This window comes from Leiobunum rupestre, chromosome 6, assembly GCF_980474605.1.
Source record: "Leiobunum rupestre chromosome 6, qqLeiRupe1.1.hap1, whole genome shotgun sequence".
Classification (NCBI taxonomy): Eukaryota; Metazoa; Arthropoda; class Arachnida; order Opiliones; family Sclerosomatidae; genus Leiobunum; species Leiobunum rupestre.
Window position 1 is genome coordinate 15,162,859 of NC_143389.1, and position 9,900 is coordinate 15,172,758.

A 9,900-nucleotide genomic window follows, 5' to 3' on the forward strand; every position below is an offset into this window, starting at 1 on the left:
GACGTTTCGAAACGACTCCAGAAGCCGGTCCATTCGGTGTATTCTCCGGAGAATTTTCCGATCTCCATCGTCGGAAGTCTCTTTCCTTCGGCATCTTGAATGACGCCGGAAATACGAATTCTTTCGGTCCACTGTGGGGCTCCTGCGGCTTCGATGAGTTGCTGTCGCCGTCGATCGAGCTGGGTCTGGTTGAGATGACTATTTTCCCGCTCTGGATTCTACGGTTCGCTTTCGACTTGATGAGGATTATTTCATCCTGGCAATCTCCGGCTTTCGTGGTCTCCTTTTGCAACGCGGCGACGTCGGCTGCTGGGATCAGGTCCAGGATCATGTAGTCGAGCTTTTGTAGGTGCTCTTCTTTCTTGTTGAGGAGCGCAACTTGGTCCTCCAAGTCACCGTTATCCACGGCTGGGTCTTGTAGAAGGGGCGTGATGGCGTTTTTAATATTTGTTGACGCGGCACACACAGTTATTCTTATGTTTTTAAGTTTAGCGAGCTCAACCGCTTTTGGGTCCGTCAGTGCTAGCGGAGTACTTTTCGCGGCACCGGTAATAGGGTCGTTCGTCCTTTTTGGGTCCACGGGTGGATCCATTTTTCTCTTTTTGTTTTTTAGCGCGTAAACGCTTCGATTTTTTTTAAAGTGATAATTCCGTGGGATTCTTGCTCCCCAAAGTTAATTTTTCCGATTGATATAAATATCCAGATCGTGTTCTCATAATCGCGCGCGAGTAAACTTTTTAAATATCTACCTTTAGTCCAGGTTTTTCCCGGGTCGAAGGCACCATGAAGAAAAACTATTTTGAATTTTCCTATTTTTTGGCTACGATTAGCTTGGGAGAACTTGTTTTCGGTAAATATAATTTGGGGACAGAACCGACTGAAAAATTATATCCTTAATTTGTTAACTTGTTTAGCAGGCGCAACTTTATTATTATTTTATAGTTATGTGCGTTTTATAGAAGATACGTTTTCTTTGGTTGAGAAATACTTTATTTTTATTTCATACTCGAGTTAACTGCTCGAGCGAAGAGGCACAGGTATTCTAATTCTTATTTTAAAAACATTTTGTAAAGAAACTTCGGTACGATGGGAGGGGTTAAGCCCCTACCATGACCAATTTCCCCAAAATACCCGCTGATAGGCAAGATATTGGTCCGCCTCTCGTTCCTTTACCTTCGAGCGTGCAGAGATTCGGGGTTTTTCCACTCTCACTTTGCCCAATGTGCAATATAAACTTTACCCGAACTCTCTTTGATTCTGGAAAAGGATTATTTTTATTTGGGAAACGAGAAACGGACGCGTTCTTGATTTCAACATACTCTGAAATCTCCCCCCTTTCTAGGAATTTACGCGAAGTTTTAACAGACAGACAGACCCACAGACAGACTGACACGATGGTTGTATTATCCCTCCTAGGGTACAAAGTCCCCTCGGAGAGGTAAAAATATGTCGATGTGGTTCCATATCAGGTTTTATATTGTACTATGACACGTATCACCATAATCAAATTCATACCTTTACCACCTGAGCTACACGTGATTTACCATTTTTATTCGTAAAGTTGCGGAGATGCGGTGCAACGTAGAATACTATTTTAAAACACAAAAACAAAAGAAGATGCGGGCGCTCTCGGCAACAAGCGGGTTGTTTGCTTATAAACTTTTTCCAATAGGTTTTAAAAAAAAATACGTAGTAGAGAGTATAGTTCAAGGCACGTGGATATCAATTTTCCGGGCTGTATACCAATTCCGAAAAATTTATCACTGTGCGCTCTCACTAACATTAATAATTACATTTTCAGGTTATTTGACAGAATCTTTGTTGGTGTTTTCCTTAAGAACATATTTGTAAAGATCGATTCCTTCTTGTATTTGTTTTTTTTCGTCAATTAAAAGTAATTGACAAGAGAACGTTTGTTCTTCTAATGCATCATTCAGACTATCCAAAATAGTAAATGTAAGACAAGGCCTAGTTTAAATAAGGGAACAAAACCACTTTTGCAAATATATTCCAAAAAAGCTTGTTTATACCAAATCAGCCTTGGTTTCTTAACTTGCCTTATATATTTATGGTCACAGTGAATCGATTTTTTGAAGTCTTAAACTCTTTTGATTATAATTATTTAAAACGCGATCCACAATTCATGACGAGCAGATGGAAACGAAATATTTAACCTCGAGAGCACTGAAAAATTAAAATATACTGCGCATGACTGGCCGCAATCGCCGTCACGTATAATCTATCGCCTCATATCCTCTTACACATACAGATTCCTTGAATACACTGAGGTTGTTTATTCGCAAATCGCGAACACCTGTTCAAAAACGACTTCGCGCCAATAGCATTTCCAATAACCCACATATACATCGAATATAAAAGCTTTTGAGCAGCAATATAGAAAATGCACTCGTATTGCGCTAGGTTGGTAACGCAAAATACGCTTTGAAAATAGAGTGTAAAAGCTTTTGGGGAACCTTCCCAAGGTTATCGACTTATAGCTCTACATGTTTGGAAAAAGTCTGTTATGCCTGTGCGCATTTTCAGTTCTGTTATATTCTCTATCGTATCGTTGGTACGAAAATCAAGGAAGAGAACAAAAATTGCAAATATATTGTCTGATAAACGGAAGTTAACATGATTCCATAAGTATAATTATTTAAAAAAAGTTAGTTTTATAAACTATGAAGGTGTATGGTAACTTCTGCCAGTCCAGTCTTTGGGTAAGAATATATGTTATTGATTATTTGAAAAAACCTCAATAGTGGGTTCAATGTTGAAACTGATAAACTCTGGAATTTCTATAATTAACTGAAGGTAGAAAGGATGACCTTTCCAAGCGTTATTAACTTGGTCTCCGAAATTCGACTTGCATTTTGTGTTATCGATTTCGAACCAACGAGATACCGGGTTTAAACATTTATTAATGTTATTTTTTCTTAATTTAATCCAACGTTAAATCTAAAGAGTCCACATTATTTAGTTTAATAAATGCTATTATTGTCCAATATAGGACGCCAACTTAACATGGTACACGTCCAATCCGGATTTCACGCCATGTTTTCAAAACACGGTGCTCGTTTGGATTCCTTGCGGATTTATCTGGTTGTTTTTCTTTTTGGAGATTCACTCATTCAAGAAATCCAAGGAATGTTGCATTCCATGGTCTAAGCTGAATGTCGCAAAAACTGTGAGTTTTTACAATTTAATTATATAGCGTTTAAATATGCTAAAAATGTACTTTAAGGAGAAACCACGAAAAAGTGTATTATTTGGCCCGGGTGCGATTAACCCATAAGACATTGAGAACTTTTCAAAATGATAATTTGAATGTCCGTCCCTCTTTTAAACTAAAAGGTTAAAAGCATAATTATAAATAAAATTCGGAAAAACCCCGCTACTCGTAAAATTTCAAACATATTACTTTTTAAGTGTTTAAGATTTACAAGTCTGTTACTAAGGTATAAAAAAAGTCATCTATTCCTTCGAGAATTTAAAAATTTTCAACGCGAATTTAAACAAGTAGTTTTACTGCATGCTTTTCGAGTAATCCTTTAAATCCTTCTCTTTCTGCATTGTCTGAATGAAGTGACTTTATATAGAACTACCCAGAAATTAAAACGAGTAAATGGCAACAACCGAAAAATTTCGGAATCACAAGACAAGTCAGTAGAACTAATCAAAAGCGTTCTAACGATTAAACCGCCGATTGTTCGAAAACCAACTGAATTTTTAGGAATCTGAAATAAGATTTTTATCAGTATCAATCTTAAACAAGCGGCGACGCCATGCCCCAAGTAATAGTTTCACATGAGCTTACCTAGCGAACTATGTGACGTCCGTTAAAAAAATAAGTCAGTCCCATATCTGTTGCACTTTAAATTCTTTCTAAAAGTTATATCTTATAATAGTTATATTGATTTAATAATTTTTAAAATACTTTTAAAACAATAAATGAGTCCCAACGCGAGATTAATAGACTATCTAGTCACCATGGAACACGCCTGAGTCTGAGTTATCAGTCTGAAAAGATGTCCCGTAGCCCAAATAGAAACTAAACTAGTCCATTTCTTCAAGCACTCAATTCGAAGAAAATTAATTCCAACGTGGAAAGCTACGAAAGTGAGGGAAAACAAAAACGGGAAAAAGAAAAAAAAGATAATGAGCAATGGCAGCCAAACAAACAAGTATCGCTCTAAAAAAACTGACAAACAGGGACGTACCTCTTGGGGGGGGCGGGGGGAGGCTCCCCCCCAAAGCTTTGTAGAGTTCGCAAATCGAGGTGGACTTGGCAAAATGAAAATTATCATGAAACATGTTAGTTAATTAAAAAACTACTAAATCAATTGTAAACGATGTTGCAACCAATCATTTAGAATTTCCCAGCAATTTACTTCCCTTAAGTCATTATCTATGTTTGAGATTTCTATGTAGTTGATTCTCCTTATGTATAACTTACAAGACCTGATTTCTATGCTAGGCAGCTAGTGTGTCGGAACTTTAGTTCAGCCTTATGGTAAAACCTTTTTAAATAGTCATTTTTCCTACAGCACCTTATAAAATTCATAGGCAGATAGACGCGTGATAGAGAATATCGGTTGTTCGTTATTATTTCAGTGTTCATTTTCTACGTTAAATTTGGCAATCTGTATAAAATTTATAAAAATACCTAGTTTTAATTTCTATAGGAGGTGTTACATTTTTTTTACTAAGGGTAAATAAGGTGAGTCGTGAATATACCAGCGTCAATCTGCTAGAACGAAAATTCTGAAAAGTATATTTTTGGGTAACGTTGGGAACGCGACGCAAAAAAGGAAGTTTGGTCTAAGCTACTGAAAAACGAACTAATGAGATACTGCTAGGGTTATTATTTATCAAACATTGACGAGGGAGAGATGAACGAAATTAACGTTATATGAACACCTTTAAATGCTTTATCGTTTAAAATTAATTTTATTCTGGGAGCTCCATAATTGAGCGAAATATCAATGACGTTAGCTAACCCTAAAACGCGCCGTTTTCGGAATCATGACCGGCATAGGGTAGTATTCTATTTGAATTTTATAAAAATTGCCGCGAGGGAAATGAATGAAATTAACGTTATTTGTACACCATTAAATGCTTTATCGTTTAAAATTAATTTTATTCTGAGAGCTCCATAATTGAGCGAAATATTAATGACGTTAGCTAACCCTAAAACGCGCCGTTTTCGGAATCATGACCGGCATATGGTAGTATTATATTTGAAATTTATAAAAATTGACGCGGGAGAGGTTAAAGAAATTAACGTCATTGGTATACCTTTAAATGCTTTATCGTTTAAAATTAATTTTATTCTGGGAGCTCCATAATTGAGCGAAATATCAATGACGTTAGCTAACCCTAAAACGCGCCGTTTTCGGAATCATGACCGGCATAGGGTAGTATTCTATTTGAATTTTATAAAAATTGACGCGAGGGAAATGAATGAAATTAACGTTATTTGTACACCATTAAATGCTTTATCGTTTAAAATTAATTTTATTCTGAGAGCTCCATAATTGAGCGAAATATCAATGACGTTACCTAACCCTAAAACGCACCGTTTTCGGAATCATGGCCGGCATAGGGTAGTATTCTATTTGAATTTTATAAAACTTGACGCGGGAGAGATGAATTAAATTATCGTTATTTTGTACACCTTTAAATGCTTTATCGTTTAAAATTAATTTTATTCTGGGAGCTCCATAATCGAGCGATATATACATGATGTTAGCTAACCCTAAAACGCGCCGTTTTCGGAATCATGACCGGCATAGGGTAGTATTCTATTTGAATCTTATAAAACTTGACGCGGGAGAGATGAATGAAATTAACGTTATTTGAACACCTTTAAATGCTTTATCGTTACAGACCCAGTAGCGTCGATAAAGAAAATATCCCTTTTACAGTCGTCCTTAAAAATGTTAACCGATTCTTTTTTCCACAAATAAATTACGCAACAAGGCTTGATCGCAATGTGCTGAACGTATCGCTTAAGGATTGGATCGTCGGTCATTTTACTCAAGCTGGAAATGACATCTTTGTCCAAACGCAATTCGCGCAACGCTTCGTACCTTGCCTGTTTCAACACGTTGGGGTTAACTACGCTTTTCCTTAAATAACCCATTGCAAAATCTTTATCCGTACAGTTTCCGTTAAAATCATGCAATTTTTGTTTAGGTCTTAAAGCTAAATTATTCGAAAACTCTTTCTTAACTAACCGTCTTCTTTCGCCACGTAGTTGAGGAGAGCCAATTGTCCCGTCTTCGTGATGAGGTTTCCCTTCGTGCACAATTTTACCCCGTAAATCATTAAAAATCTCAATTCTACGTTTCATGTTACACGTTTTAAGCCTACAGTACAAATTGCATGAAAAAATTAAATGCGCGGGTGAATTTTTGTGGAAGTGTTTGTATAATACGCTCCAATGACAAATAGGACTGTGCTTCTCGAGAATATCGTCTATCTCTCTATTATAAACCTCCGAATTGGACAATATTTCCCACGCCCCCTCGGATATTTGAAAATTTCTCAACTTGTGGTCGGACCGCGTTTAACTCGCTTTCGCTATATTCGTCGCGCCCCAGGACGAGTTTATAAGTTTCGGGTAAAAATGGAGAAGTGAAAGAGCTGTAAGAATCGGGATTTGGCGTAGAAGATAATACACGCGAACAATCTTCTCCTTCGGGGTCATAACTTAAATCATGAAAACTATTTTCCCCTTCTTGCAGCGAAGTTAAACCACCCAAATTAACTACCCCTACTGGATTTAAAATAAACCAACTAAATTATCTTCCCTTTCTGGATTTGAAGTTAAATCAAGCAAATTAATTACCCCTTTTTTATCTGAAGTTAAACCACCCAAATTGACTGCCCCTTCTGGCTTTGAAGTTAAACCACCCAAATGAACTACCCCTTCGGAATCTGAAGCTAAACTACCCAAATTATTTCTCCCCTCTTGAAGCGGCCTAGTAAAGTTATCGCTGTTAGACGCGTGAGCATTAAATTCGGAATCTGTTTCTAAAACGCCTTCTCGTTCGAAAAATGCCATAACCCAATTTCGAGAAATAGGAGGATTATTAACAGTGTATTTTACGGCGTCATCGTAGCAACCCCAATTTGAGGAATCTAGTTTTACGTACGCTTCATAATGGCTACTCATAGATTCGTCTCCGACGTGAACTACGCCACTTTTTAAATTGTACTTCAAACCATAGAATTTTAAAATTCCTGGTAATTCGCACTCCTCCCCCCTGTCGTTTCTCCTCTGTAAACTAAATATCAATAAGTGGTTTTTGGGAGGGGTGAACACGGGGTCTCGTTACGCGTCTGTAATTAGGACAAAAACGATTTTCTCCTACTTCTAACCGATCCGAGTAATCGATAACTGATTTTAAATTAGGATTAATTTTGTAAATTGCCGCAAAATATAAAAATTGTTTTTTGTCGCATACGTGACAACAGAGGATGGCCTCGAGATTATCGATACTAAAGAGTGGCCAAAATTTTGAAATTATTAAATCGAAGAACTCGACTGGGTCTTCAGTTCTACCTGACATTAATTTGTTTTTCGATACATTTTGAATATAATCTAAAAAAAAACTTAACTTCGGAGGATGAAACGGGACTTTCGGAACTACAATTAATCGCGTCAACGCATTGATTTAATTCATTTAGAATACTTGAACTATTGGAAAAAAAAAGCTGTAGTTTCTATTAAGCATTGAAATATGGATGAAAACCAACAATTTTCATAGGAGTTCTCAACACCTCGTCGCCGGACGTTTTTAACGCATAAGGGGCATTTTAAATTCTTATCACTTTTAACTCGCGAAAGGGTATTTGGACTTTCTCTAAGAAATACACAACTAAAATGAAACCAGTCTTCACATTGACAACATTGAAAATATCGCGTCCCATCATTCGGTTGCTTGCAAATGCAGTACAACTTTTTTGATTTAACTAAGGGAGAATAGTTAAAGTTAGGATCGATTTTAGGTTTTCGAACGCGGCCAGTTTTCCTAGTAAGTAATTCGTTGTCAAAAAGTGTGTTTTGATAATTAGCAGTTGATAGACAAACAACCACCTCGTTCCCTTCTACTCTATTTTGAACTGCATCCTCATACGTCGAACTGTCAACTAAATTAATATCCTCAGTGGGGTCGGAACGCTCTATTATGGGCTGAGAAAAGTATATTTTATCTGGGCATTGAATAGAATAATTAGCCTTGTTTATTAAATCGGGTGTAACCTCGATTTCTGTAGGTATAGCATACTCATGATCGAGAAATAAGCTATTAAAAACGGGAGTAGGAATATTTGTGCGCGAAGAAGATACAGAATTGTTATCATCGGTAAAATCGTTAATTGGCGAGGATTGTTCTGTAGGTGGGCATTTCATTAACCTCTCCTGCGTCAATTTTTATTAAATTCAAATATAATACTACCCTATGCCGGTCATGATTCCGAAAACGGCGCGTTTTAGGGTAAGCTAACGTCATTGATATTTCGCTCAATTATGGAGCTCCCAGAATAAAATTAATTTTAAACGATAAAGCATTTAAAGGTTTACAAATGACGTTAATTTCATTAACCTTTCCCTCGTCAATTTTTATAAAATTCAAATAGAATACAACCCTATGCCGGTCATGATTTCGAAAATGGCGCGATTGAGGGTTAGCTAACGTCATTGATATTTCGCTCAATTATGGAGCTCCCAGAATAAAATTAATTTTAAACGATAAAGCATTTAAAGGTATAATAACGACGTTAATTTCATAACCTCTCCCGCGTCAATTTTTATAAGATTCAAATAGAATACTATGCAACGCTAATTTCTTGATGACGAATAAACGTGTCTATTGGTTTCCCTAGCATTAGCAAAGTAGGAGGAATCTCGTGAGAAACAACCTGAACGTTAAGTCACCGGGTTCAAGAATGTCTATTGGTATGATATAGGTAAATATACAACGAGAGTACGGGTGTCCAAAAGGTTTAATATATTGTAAACCAAAATAATAATAGCAATACAAATAACAATAAAATACTTAAACACTTAAAAAAAAATAAGCATGCAATAACACGAACGTCGCGGGGGGGGGGGGATACGCGGGCTCTCTCTTTCTATAACAATAGTTTGAAGCCTGTGGCTTTCGCTCACCGATTGATGAAACGATCTGGTGCTGTTCAACGTCGCTCGTTTGGGTCTCCTTAACCCTTTGGCTCTGTCCGCTCTTTAACTCGGTCCACTCTCTGGCTGGATCCGAACTCGGACTCTGTCTGACCTCGGGCTCTTCCGTCACTCAGGACCCTGAGGACTAACTCAGGCCTCTGGGGACTCACTCCATATCTCTGTCTGACATAAAATATCTCTAACTCCCTGGTTTTGTTCAGCACCATTTCAGTAGGCGTGGTTTAATTACGGAAACTGACATTTGGTGGCTTATTCTTGGAAACGTTAAAAGATTAAGGGTAGCTTGGATTAGGCGGCTTGGCTTGAAGATTATTGGCTGTAGAACGTTTGCGTATAAAAGTAGAAAGATGAAATCATCTGGTGTCGTTCCCAGGAAGAAGGTCGCACGACGGTACCACATGTCGCCACGTGGCTTTCGGGAGGGTACACGTGGTTGTAGTTTTTATTTTTAAAGGTGGCCGTTTGAAATAACGCTTCTGTCAATAGTTTACTATTGACGTCCGAACGCCGTAAAATAGAGAGCGCGCATCTTTAAGTCATTTACGATACGACGCCGAGTATTCAACAATAGAGAGAGAGAGAGAGAGAAAGGGGGTTATAGCGCACAATGGATGAGTCAAGATGTGCGCGCTTTCCCAGCACCGAACGCTGGTTAGGGGAGAGCCACATGTCGAGGGGAGACGATACTT